We start from the raw sequence: 13,378 nt of genomic DNA, 5'->3' as shown, positions 1-13,378 counted from the left end.
TCTATGAACTTACCAACTGAGTCACAGGTAGGCACGACAAAAAGACTGTCAAACAAGTCAGCTTTACACACACACACACACACACACACACACACACACACACACACACACACACACACACACGACCACAGAGGTCAGACTCTGAGTCATGTGTGCAAGTTGCATTTATGTGAGAATGTGTGTGTGTGTGTGTGTGTGTGTGTGTGTGTGTGTGTGTGTGTGTTGTTTAATTCTGATGAAGGCCTGTTTGGCCAAAAGCTCACTTGTTTGAAAGTCTTTTTGTTGCACCTATCTGAGACTCAGCATCTCCGCTATATGGTTAGCAGCAACTATCCTTTTCATAATATTGTCTTTATTCCATCCTGGATTTTCCATTATATGAACGGAAGTGTATTGCAGTAAATATATATCGATACTTAAAAAATGCAGATCTTTACGAAAAGGACAAAGAACACTTTTAGCACACCAAAACAATAAAGCAATCTTCACTCCTAAGGACACTGGATGATTAAATTATATTACACGCTGAATTACAAATTTTTAAATATAATCACTGGAACATTAAAATGTATCTATTTCCCAGAAAACAGCCTTCTGAAGAAACATAGTAAAATTATTTGAAACATAGTAAGAAATGAGACAGGAAAAGACAGTAAGCAAAATAAGAAAATTTCCTTAAATACAAATAACAAAGTGATCACATACTGCAAACACTTTATTAACATATTGATGCATTTTGTGTACCAAATGAAAATATAGTATTAGAAAAACAAAAATAATATTAAGTGAGATAACTTCTCATTTTATGAGTAATTCTTTTTCATTACATTCATGATAGCTTAGGGTCAGCCACATCTGCCACACTCCAAAGCCCTTAGGTGATTATTGTATAGTAATTCCTCTTTCAGAAACCTAAGTGAGAAATGGATATTGAAAGACAATAGGAAAGTTGTTCATGAAACGAAGAAAAAGAAGGCAACTGGACTATATGATAGAATACAGTTGGAATATAAAGTGACTGACATTTGTTTTGTTATAGTAGATATATTTCAAATATTGCTCAGAAAGAAATGGAATTCGAAGACATACAATCAATCACACATTATTCTCCCAAAAAAATAGAGATTCAAAAACCTGCAGCAGTGGTAAATATATAGCCTTCATCTAAATAATTTTGACTACTATGCACCTCTGTAAATATACATTTAAAATCTACATTATCTTCACATGTATGAAGCTATTAACACATCTGACAGGTTAGGACTGTTTCAATTCTGTCAGTGCTTCTTGAGTATTTTCTGAATTTCACTCAAAATTTCTGGACTAGCACTCTAAGTTCAAGGTGGGTCGTATAGTAATAGCTCGTATAGTAATAGAATTCCCCTAAAAAGGCAATGATTTAGGTATATGTACAGGCTGGCACACAGTTTTAACCTGACATGTTCAATAACAGTGCACACTCCACTATGAGCGAATGACACTTTTTGGAACCAGTTCAGGTGCTGCAACTAAACCCTTTCACTGCTACATCCTCCTTTCCAGGACTGCTTGTCCAGCAAGGTGAGCATGGGAAGTTCAGTGGAATTTGGGATGTGTGCGAGGTATTGAAAGAAGTGTGGAAGTGGATCATGGATTGAGCCTGGACAGATCAGTCAATGACAGTATTTCTTGCAAAAGACAAGGCTCTTGATTTATGTCCTGGTGGCTATTATTGTGGTGTTTAGTCTGAATACAGGATTGATGCAGCTCTCTGTGGTACTCTATTCTGTGCAAGTCTCTTCACCTGTGAAAGACTACAGCAAACTACATCCATTGGAACCTGCTTACTGTATTCATCTTTTGGTCTCCCTCTGCAATTTTTGCCCCTCCTACTTTCTTCCAATACTAAACAGGTGATAACTTGCTCCTCTAGACCCGACTGCTTATCAACCAAATTCCACTTCTATTCATGGCTACATTCCAGACAAATACATTCGGCAAGGACTTCCTAGCACTAAAATTTATCCTAGATTTCAACAAATTTCTCTTCTTCAGAAACACTTTTCTTGCCATTACCATTTTACACTTTATATCCTCTCTGCTTGGGCAATCATCGATTATTTTACTACCTAAATGGCAAAACTCATCTACTACTTTTAGTTTCTCATTTCCTAATCTAATTCCCTCACCATCAATTGATTTATTTTGACTACATTACATTACCCTCATTTTGCTTTTGCCGATGTTCATCTTATATCCTCCTTTCAGGACACTATCCATTACATTCAGTAGCTAATCCAAGTCTTTGCTTGTCTCAAGGTTTTTATTTCTTCTCCCTCACCTTTAATTACTTCTTCAATTTTTGTTTCCTTTACTGCTTGGTCAATGTACAGTCTGAATAACACTACGGACAGGCTACAAGCCGGTCTCACTCCCTTCTAAACCATTGCTTCCCTTTCATGTCCTTCGACTCTCATAACTGTAGTGTAATTTTTGTACAGGTTAGAACCTTTCGATCCCTGTATTTTACCCCTGCTCCATTCATAATTTCAGAGAGTGCATTCCAGCCATTGTTGTCAAAAGCATTCTCTATGTCTACAAGTGCTATAAATGTAGTTTTGCCTTTCTTTAACCTGAGTTGTAGGGTCAGTATTGCCTTGCATGTTCCTATATTTTTCCAGACTCCCATTTTTGGTAAATAATTCTTGTCAGTATTCTGCAATCATGACTTATTAAACTGATAGTTAAGTAATATTCACACCCGGCAGCACCTACTTTCTTTGAAATGGAAATAATTACATTTTTCTTGAAGTCAGAAGGTACTTCCTGTCTCCTACATCTTGCATGCCAGGTGAAACTGTTTTGTCGCATCTGGCTCTCCCAAGGACATCAGTAGTCCTAAGGGAGTATCATCCACTCCAGGGATCTCATTTCGACTTTGGTCTTTCAGTGTTCTGTCAAGTTTTTCTTGGAGCATCATATCTTTCATCTCATCTACTTCCTCTTCCATTTCTATAATATCGCCTTCAATTTTATTTCACTTGTATGGCCCCTCTATATATCCCTTCCATCTTTCAGCTTTCCCTTCTTCGCTTAGGATTGGTTTTCCCTCTGAGCTCTTGATGTTTGTACAGCTGCTTCTCTCTACTCCAATGACTTCTTTAATTTTTCTGTAGACAGTATTTATCTTTCACCTAGTTATACATACTTTTATAGGCATGCATGTGTCCTCTACCCATTTCTGCTTAGCCACTTTGGACTTCATGTCAATCTCATATTTTAGACATATTAAAAACAAAGATTCCAAGACTTACCAAGCGGGAAAGCGCCGGCAGACAGGCACATGAACAAAACACACAAACACACACACAGAATTACGAGCTTTCGCAACTGGCAGTTGCTTCGTCAGGAAAGAGGGAAGGAGAGGGAAAAATGAAAATGTGTCTGTGTATGTGCGGATGGATATGTGTGTGTGTGTGTGCGAGTGTACACCTGTCCTTTTTTTCCCCTAAGGGAAGTCTTTCTGCTCCCGGGATTGGAATGACTCCTTACCCTCTCCCTTAAAACCCACATCCTTTCATTTTTCCCTCTCCTTCCCTCTTTCCTGACGAAGCAACTGCCAGTTGCGAAAGCTCGTAATTCTGTGTGTGTGTTTGTGTGTTTTGTTCATGTGCCTGTCTGCCGGCGCTTTCCCGCTTGGTAAGTCTTGGAATCTTTGTTTTTAATATATTTTTCCCATGTGGAAGTTTCTTTCTATTTTATTTACATCATATTTTAGACATATGTATTTCCTTTCACCTGCTTCATTTTGATATTTACTCTGTCACGAAGATTGGAACTACGGTCTCCAATTAACTCTGACCTGACATCCATTCTCATACAGAATATATATAACCTACAGCCTGATGTGTGTGACCCAATTTCCACTTCACACTAGGCTGACCAGACATCCAAGGTTTGTCAGGACAGTTCTGGTTTTCACATAAATGTGTGCAATAACAGTTCTTATTTATTAAAATATTTATGAAAAACATATTTTTTTGTAGTTGAATGTACAGAAATACATATTATCACAAGACCCACTATGGGACTACAGCATTTGGTTTAACTCATCTTATGTCTAAAGAAAGAGTAAGAGATATGTTGAAAAGAAAAGCTTATTACCTACCCCCCCCCCCCCCCTCCCCGAACTTGTCAATCTTCCCTTTATGGCCCTCAGTGCAAGTAAAACCCAAACCAAGGAAGGTGTAAAGGAGCATCACTTACACCGTTTCTCCTAATGAAACTGCAGTAATATGAACGTTAATTTTGTGAGAACGTGAGCGATGTGGAATGTGTTAGCAGTGCTTATTGAATACTGTTTGGTATGTATGCAAGCTTGCCAAAACAGTATGCAGGCAAATGAAATCTTACATTTTAGTATGAAATGTATCATTTGTATCTGATTACTGATTATTAAAATTACACAGTTTTTAGGATTAACAAATTGTACCTAAGCACCTAGTAAGTGACTAAACATTGCAGAAAATATATCTAAGCTATTACAATAAAAAGTATGAATCATTCCTTTTAATTTCTGAAGAAAATAACTTTATTTGTGTATAATGAAGCAACATGTTCCATTCCAGTTCACAAAATGTAGATATATTTTACTATAGGTTTTTCTGCTGCAGCATTGTCAGAGGCCTGTTATCGATTCCAAAATATCATGACAACTGACAAGAAAGGTAATCTAGAAGAGTGATAAGAAGTTATGAATAAAGTATAAACACAAGTGATAAGTTTTTTCGCTTTACAGTATGGTCAGCCTATCCAAATAGAAGTATATACTTCTAGCTCCAAACATCTGAGAGATTGATCATGTCAGTCCACAAGAGTTAGAGTTACCCATTAAAATATTCACTAATATCCACCTTGATGCATCCGCTGCAGCAAGTTTTCTAATTCAGTGATGTGACAATAAAAGACAATCTTTAAGATAAAGATGTGGTTACAAATCAGCCAAAATAACAGTATGCTCTCATGAATGTTTTATAGGTGAGCTGGGTTTAAATTTCACATGGCGTTTGGCTTTAGAATCTTCTACATGTGTCTTTTCAAATGCTTCAAACATGTTCTTTCATTTTGCATCTCCACTTACAATTCTGTGAAGCAAACAGCTATCAGTTGTCCAAATAGATATTGCAGGACATTAGATTTAGTTTTAATGCATCATAGTGGTGCAGGTACTGACCACCAAGCTTAGAATTGCCACTCTGAAGTTCTGAATAAAATACAAATTTAGTTACTCTATGGATACTACACTGCACTGTGTCCACAAAACGCCATTTACCACAAAGAATTCTGTGCCATGCATATTACATTTTTGCAGAACTTCAGCATATATCATTTTACTTTGCCTTTCAGTTTCAGTACTGTCCAGACAGATGTCATGTACACTGAAGTGCCAAAGAAACTGGTATAGGCATGCGTATTCAAATACAGAGACATGTAACCAGGCAGAATAAGGCACTGTAGTCAGCAATGCCTATGTAAGACGAAAAGTGTCTGGCACAGTTGTAAATCAGTTACTGCTGGTACAATGGCAGGTTATCAAGATTTATGTGAGTTTGAGTGTGGTGGTACAGTTAGCGCACAAGCAATGGGACACAACATCTCTGAGGTAGTAATGAAGTGGGGATTTTACCGTATGACCACTTCACGAGTGTATCATGAATATCAGGAATCCTGTAAAACATCAAATCTCTAACATCGCTGAGTTCAGAAAAAGATACTGCAACAGCAGAACCAACAACGACTGAAAAGAATTGTTCAACATAACAGAAGTGCAACCCTTCCGCAAATTGCTGCAGATTTAAATGCTTGGCCATCAGCAAGTGTCAGCATGTGAACCATTCAACAAAACATCGTCAATATGGGCTTTCAGAGCTGAAGTCCCACTCGTGTACCCTAACCGCCGTCTGCTTCACGTCTTCTGTGCAGCGAGCTACCTTAATTGAAGTATTAACTGTATTTTTCTTACTTGTCACTTCTTCTTCTGTGTGTTTTTGCTTTTAGGAAGCTTTAATAGTCGAGTGCTATTAAGTGTTCCATAGATCTCATGTTTGTTTTGAATACAGTCAGAGAGAGTCCCTTTAGTCAGCCATAGTGCCAGTAGTGTCAGTGTCGCCCTAACTGCCGTCTGCTTCACGTCTGCTGTGCAGCGAGCTACCTTAATTTAAGTATTAACTGTATTTTTCTTCCTTGTCACTTCTTCTTCTGCGTGTTTTTGCTTTTAGGAAGCTTTAATAGTCGAGTGCTATTAAGTGTTCCATAGATCTCGTGTTTGTTTTGAATACAGTCAGAGAGTCCCTTTAGTCAGCCATAGTTCTAGTAGTGCTAGTGTTTGTTTTGAATACAGTCCAGAGACAGGTAGTGCTATTTTCCTTGTTTTCTACAAGGAGTGGTTAGCAATCACAGTTTAGTCAATAATCAACCGCCTTTAGTGAATTAGCAGTCTATTTAAAAATTTATTAACACTCTATAGTAAATTGACTTCTTAGGATGGATAGGATGTGTGGCTGCTGTGTACGGACGCAGGAGGAGCTGGCCACTCTTCGCGAACAGCTGAGCGTGTTGATGGCCGCGGTCAGCCGTCTTCAGGCTGCTGCCTTAGAGTGTAGCGGCAGTGGGGAGTCTGGTGCATCGCAAGGTACACCCCAGGTGTTACATGCTTCACCCACTGTCCCTGCTGTCGAGACATCTTCGTGGGTACCGGGCGCGGTTGGGCCACCCTCTCCCCAAGGGGAGTGGCGGGTTCAGCGGCGTTCGCGGCGCACGAGGCGGAGGGTCAATGTGGAGGCTGGCCGTGTGGCATCACCCGCTCTGCCTGTGAGTGGACATGTGGCTGCTCCTTCATCAAGGTCCGAGCAGGCACATGGGGGGAGGGGTTTATTAGTTATTGGGAGCTCCAACGTTAGGCGGGTGATGGAGCCCCTTAGGGAAATAGCGGAAAGGTCGGGGAAGAAGGCCAGTGTTCACTCTGTCTGCTTGCCGGGGGGTCTCATCCGAGATGTGGAGGAGGCCCTACCGGCGGCGATAGAGAGCACTGGGTGCACCCGACTGCAAATTGTTGCCCATGTCGGCACCAATGACTCCTGCCGTCTGGGTTCAGAGGTCATCCTCAGTTCGTACAGGTGGCTGGTGGAGTTGGTGAAGGCGGAAAGCCTCACTCGCGGGGTGGAATCAGACCTAACTATTTGTAGTATCGTTCCCAGAACCGATCGCGGTCCTCTGGTTTGGAGCCGAGTGGAAGGCTTAAACCAGAGGCTCAGACGATTCTGCGGAGAGCTGGGGTGCAAATTTCTCGACCTCCGCTATCGGGTGGAGAAATGTAGGGTCCCCCTGAATAGGTCAGGCGTGCACTACACGCCGGAAGCGGCTACGAGGGTAGCGGAGTACGTGTGGAGTGCACATGGGGTTTTTTTAGGTTAGAGAATTCCCTCCCTAGGCCCGACAAGACGCCTCCTGAGACACGGCAAGGCAGGAGTAGGCAAAATGCAACAAGGAATAACAATATTAATGTGCTTATAGTAAACTGCAGGAGCGTCTATAGAAAGGTCCCAGAACTGCTCTCATTAATAAACGGTCACAACGCTCATATAGTACTAGGAACAGAAAGTTGGCTGAAACCAGACGTAAACAGTAATGAAATCCTAAACTCGGATTGGAATGTATACCGCAGAGATAGGCTGGACAGTGAAGGGGGGGGGCGTGTTTATAGCGATAAGAAGTGCAATAGTATCGAAGGAAATTGACGGAGATCCAAAATGTGAAATAATTTGAGTGAAGGTCACGGTTAAAGCAGGCTCAGACATGGTAATTGGATGTCTCTATAGGCCCCCGGGCTCAGCAGCTGTTGTGGCTCAGCACCTGAAGAAAAATTTGGAAAATATTTCGAGTAGATTTCCCCACCATGTTATAGTTCTGGGTGGAGATTTTAATTTGCCGGATATAGACTGGGAGACTCAAACGTTCATAACGGGTGGCAGGGACAAAGAATCCAGTGAAATATTTTTAAGTGCTTTATCTGAAAACTACCTTGAGCAGTTAAACAGAAAACCGACTCGTAGCGATAACATATTAGACCTTCTGGTGACAAACAGACCCGAACTATTTGAATCAGTTAATGCAGAACAGGGAATCAGCGATCATAAAGCGGTTACTGCATCGATGATTTCAGCCGTAAATAGAAATATTAAAAAAGGTAGGAAGATTTTTCTGTTTAGCAAAAGTGACAAAAAGCAGATTTCAGAGTACTTGTTGGCTCAACACAAAAGTTTTGTCTCAAGTACAGACAGTGTTGAGGATCAGTGGACAAAGTTCAAAACCATGGTACAATATGCGTTAGATGAGTATGTGCCAAGCAGGATCGTAAGAGATGGGAAAGAGCCACCGTGGTACAACAACCGAGTTAGAAAACTGCTGCAGAAGCAAAGGGAACTTCACAGCAAACATAAACATAGCCAAAGCCTTGCAGACAAACAAAAATTACGCGAAGCGAAATGCAGTGTGAGGAGGGCTATGCGAGAGGCTTTCAATGAATTCGAAAGTAAAGTTCTATGTACTGACTTGGCAGAAAATCCTAAGAAATTTTGGTCCTATGTCAAAGCGGTAGTTGGATCAAAACAAAATGTCCAGACACTCTGTGACCAAATTGGTACTGAAACAGAGGATGACAGACTAAAGGCCGACTTACTAAATGTCTTCTTCCAAAGCTGTTTCACAGAGGAAGACTGCACTGTGCTTCCTTCTCTAGATTGTCGCACAGTTGACAAAATAGTAGATATCGAAGTAGACGACAGAGGGATAGAGAAACAATTAAAATCGCTCAAAAGAGGAAAGGCCGCTGGTCCTGATGGAATACCAGTTCGATTTTACACAGAGTACGCGAAGGAACTTGCCCCCCTTCTTGCAGCGGTGTACCGTAGGTCTCTAGAAGAGCGAAGCGTTCCAAAGGATTGGAAAAGGGCACAGGTCATCCCCGTTTTCAAGAAGGGACGTCGAACAGATGTGCAGAACTATAGACCTATATCTCTAACGTCGATCAGTTGTAGAATTTTGGAACACGTACTATGTTCGAGTATAATGTCTTTTCTGGAGACTAGAAATCTACTCTGTAGGAATCAGCATGGGTTTCGAAAAAGACGGTCGTGTGAAACCCAGCTCGCGCTATTCGTCCACGAGACTCAGAGGGCCTTAGACACGGGTTCACAGGTAGATGCCGTGTTTTTTGACTTCCGCAAGGCGTTTGACACAGTTCCCCACAGTCGTTTAATGAACAAAGTAAGAGCATACGGACTATCAGATCAATTGTGTGATTGGATTGAGGAGTTCCTAGATAACAGAATGCAGCATGTCATTCTCAATGGAGAGAAGTCTTCCGAAGTAAGAGTGATTTCAGGTGTGCCGCAGGGGAGTGTCATAGGACCGTTGCTATTCACAATATACATAAATGACCTGGTGGATGACATCGGAAGTTCACTGAGGCTTTTTGCAGATGATGCTGTGGTGTATCGAGAGGTTGCAACAATGGAAAATTGTACTGAAATGCAGGAGGATCTGCAGCGAATTGACGCATGGTGCACGGAATGGCAATTGAATCTCAATGTAGACAAGTGTAATGTGATGCGAATACATAGAAAGATAGGTCCCTTATCATTTACCTACAAAATAGCAGGTCAGCAACTGGAAGCAGTTAATTCCATAAATTATCTGGGAGTACTCATTAGGAGTGATTTAAAATGGAATGATCATATAAAGTTGATCGTCGGTAAAGCAGATGCCAGACTGAGATTCATTGGAAGAATCCTAAGGAAATGCAATCCGACAACAAAGGAAGTAGGTTACAGTACGCTTGTTCGCCCAATGCTTGAATACTGCTCAGCAGTGTGGGATCCGCACCAGGTAGGGTTGATAGAAGAGATAGAGAAGATCCAACGGAGAGCAGCGCGCTTCGTTACAGGATCATTTAGTAATTGCGAAAGCGTTACGAAGATGATAGATAAACTCCAGTGGAAGACTCTGCAGGAGAGACGCTCAGTAGCTCGGTACGGGCTTTTGTTAAGGTTTCGAGAACATACCTTCACCGAAGAGTCAAGCAGTATATTGCTCCCTCCTACGTATATCTCGCGAAGAGACCATGAGGATAAAATCAGAGAGATTAGAGCCCACACAGAAGCATACCGACAATCCTTCTTTCCACGTACAATACGAGACTGGAATAGAAGGGAGAACCGATAGAGGTACTCAGGGTACCCTCCGCCACACACCGTCAGGTGGCTTGCGGAGTATGGATGTAGATGTAGAGGGCTGCACAACACAAAGTTTTATGTCTCACCTGGGCCTGTCAACACTAATATTGGACTGTTGATGACTGGAAACATGTTGCCTGGTCCGATGAGTCTTGTTTCACATTGTATTGAGTGAATGAGTGTGTACGGGTATGGAGACAACCTCATGAATTCACAGATTCTGCATGTCAACAGCGGACCATTGAAGCTAGTGGAGGCGCTGTAATGGTGTGGAGCACGTGCAGTTGGAGTGATATGGGGCCCCTGAGACATCTAGATATGGCTTTACAGGTGACACATACATAAGAATCCTGTCTGATCACCTGCATCCATTCATTCATGTTCATGTCCACTGTGCATTCTGATGGACTTGGGCAATTCCAGCAGGACAACACAACTCCAAATAAGTCCATAATTGCTACAGAGTGACTCCAGGAACACTCTTCTGAGGTTAAACACTTCTGTTGGCCACAACTCTCCGGACACAAACATTACTGAGCATATCTGGTATTCCTTGCAATTTAGTGTTCAGAAGAGATCTCCACCCCCTTGTGGATAGCCCTGCAGGATTCATAGTGTCAGTTCCCTCCAGCATGACTTCAGACATTTGTCGAGTCCACGCCACATCATGCTGTGGCACTTCTGCGTGCTCAAGGGGGCCCCACTCAATATTAGGTACGTGTACCAGTTTCTTTGGCTGTTCAGGGTATATACTATTATAATGTTTAAATGTATCTTTATAAAGGTTCCAATTCACAGAGGGAAACAATAAAAAGGACAAGATCATCCCCTGGTACATGCCTAGTTTGGTATTCAGACATAAATCATGGGATGTCCGTACCTCTGGGTTTAATTTATTTAAGGCAGCATATGCCTTGGCAATAAAGGTAGTTATTTCAGTTTGAAGTCTGATGTCAATCCAAATTATATAAAAAATCAGGACTGTGGTCTAAAGGTATATAGCACCTTTGGCTAAATCAAAGAGTCCTGGTTAACACCCTCGATTCCAGCCAATATATATATATATATATATATATATATATATATATATTAAAAACAAAGATTCCAAGACTTACCAAGCGGGAAAGCGCCGGTAGATAGGCACAATGAATAAAACACACAAACACACACACAGAATTTCGAGCTTTCGCAACCGGCGGCTGCTTCATCAGGAAAGAGGGAAGGAAAAGGAAAGATGAAAGGATCACACACAGACACAAGCATATTTATATATGAATGTATGTAAGTGCTGTGTGTGTATAAAATTATTTACCATACTTGGTAAACATAACACTTACTGTCCAGAAAGAAGTAGTGTGAGATGAAGAACCTTCTAGCTCCAACTGGGGGAAAGAGGAGGGGGGGGGGGGGGATGTGACATATGAGGTGCACAGAGAGAGCCAAGAGAAAGAGAGGGACAGAGAGAGTGGGAGGGGGAAGTGGATGAAATGGACAGAGAGAGAGAGAGAGAGAGAGAGAGAGAGAGAGAGAGAGAGAGAGAGAGAGAGAGAGAGGAAGGAGAGGAGAGGAGAGGAGAGGAGAGGAGAGGAGAGGGTGTAGGATGTGGATATAGAGAGAGAGGTGGCAGAGGAGACAGATAGAAGAGAAGAGGATAAAAAGAGGGGTAGAAGTGGATGGACTGAAAGAGAGGTTGGAAGTAGTGGATGGACAGGAGGAAAGGGGGGAAGGTGGATGGACAGAAACAAGGGGGCCGATGGACAGAAAAAGGGGGGGTGGATAGACAGAAAGAAGGGGGTGGATAGACAGAAAGAAGGGGGTGGATGGACAGGAAGAAGGTGGTGGATGGACAGGAAGAGCGGGGAATGGATGGACAGGAAGAGGGGGGGGGGGGGGAGTGGATGGACAGGAAGAGGGAGGGGGGAGTGGATGGACAGGAAGAGGGAGGGGGGAGTGGATGGACAGGAAGAGGGGGGGAGTGGATGGACAGGAAGAGGGGGGGAGTGGATGGACAGAGAGGAGGATGGGGAGTCGATGACAGAGAGAGGGAGAATGAAGGGATGGACGGAAGAGGTAGAGGACATGTACACGTATATAAACAAAGAGGGGGGAGGAGAAGATGAGGAGGAGGAGGAGGAGGAGGAGGAGGAGGAGGAGGAGGAGGAGGAGATGATCAGAGAGAGGGGAGAGGAGGAGGAGGAGGAGGAGGAGGAGATGATCAGAGAGAGGGGAGAGGAGGAGGAGGAGGAGGAGGAGGAGGAGGAGATGATCAGAGAGAGGAAGCAGGAGGAGATGGACAGAGAGAGGGAGGGGTGGCAGGAAGCAGGAGGAGATGGACAAGCAGGGCGTGGGCCACAGGGATTTTGCCACCCCATGTGTAGTATTCAAGCCCCATTCCCCTCCACCGGCCACTTCCTCTTTGCATTTTAAAAGAAACATTTTTCATAATATAATCCACTCATGACGTCTTATTTTCATGTCTCACATTTACTCATATTCATATTTACAGTACTGTCAGCTCTTATGCACACATACAGCACTTATACAAGAGGCTGGATATGTTCCGCAGTGTACCTACCAAACAAGCTTCTCCCTGATAACAAAAAAGTGAATGACCAGCAACATCACATAGACCTAGGAAGACAAATGGAGAACACCTACACAAATGGTCCTGTTACTGTCCCATTTGCCCACGACAAGGTAGCATGAGCAATAAAACAATTAAAGAATTAGAAGACTCCCAGTCCAGATGACACACACTCAGAAACGCTAGAAAATATTGTTGTTTCTAATAGCATTACTGAATGAAGCACTGCTGCAAGACAGGGTCCTTGCTATGTGGAAAATAGTGAACGTAGTAATAATAAAAAAATCAAGAGGATCAGGACCCAACAGACCCAAAGATTTACAGGCCCGTCTGCCTCTTGAACACATTGGCTAAGGTGCAGGAGAGGCTCCTGTATAATCGACTACAGTCATCCAGGGCACTCTTTCACCTTAGTACACATCAGTATGGTTTCAGATCAAGATGATCAATAGATGATGTAGTTAAGTGCACACTGGATATAATACAGGACATACAAGAAAAATCCGCAGTAACAATAGCAGTC

General features: G+C 42.4%; 1 protein-coding gene across 4 annotated transcripts in view; it reads right to left on the bottom strand.

The window, feature by feature from the left end:
• The window catches only part of LOC126268226 (ataxin-2 homolog), a 301,295-nt gene that overhangs the window by 98,004 nt on the left and 189,913 nt on the right, over nucleotides 1-13,378 (bottom strand). The gene's annotated exons all lie outside the window — the stretch shown is intronic.

This window comes from Schistocerca gregaria, chromosome 4, assembly GCF_023897955.1.
Source record: "Schistocerca gregaria isolate iqSchGreg1 chromosome 4, iqSchGreg1.2, whole genome shotgun sequence".
Classification (NCBI taxonomy): Eukaryota; Metazoa; Arthropoda; class Insecta; order Orthoptera; family Acrididae; genus Schistocerca; species Schistocerca gregaria.
Note: the sequence above shows the minus strand (reverse complement) of the source record. Positions and strands in the feature narration are given on the sequence as shown.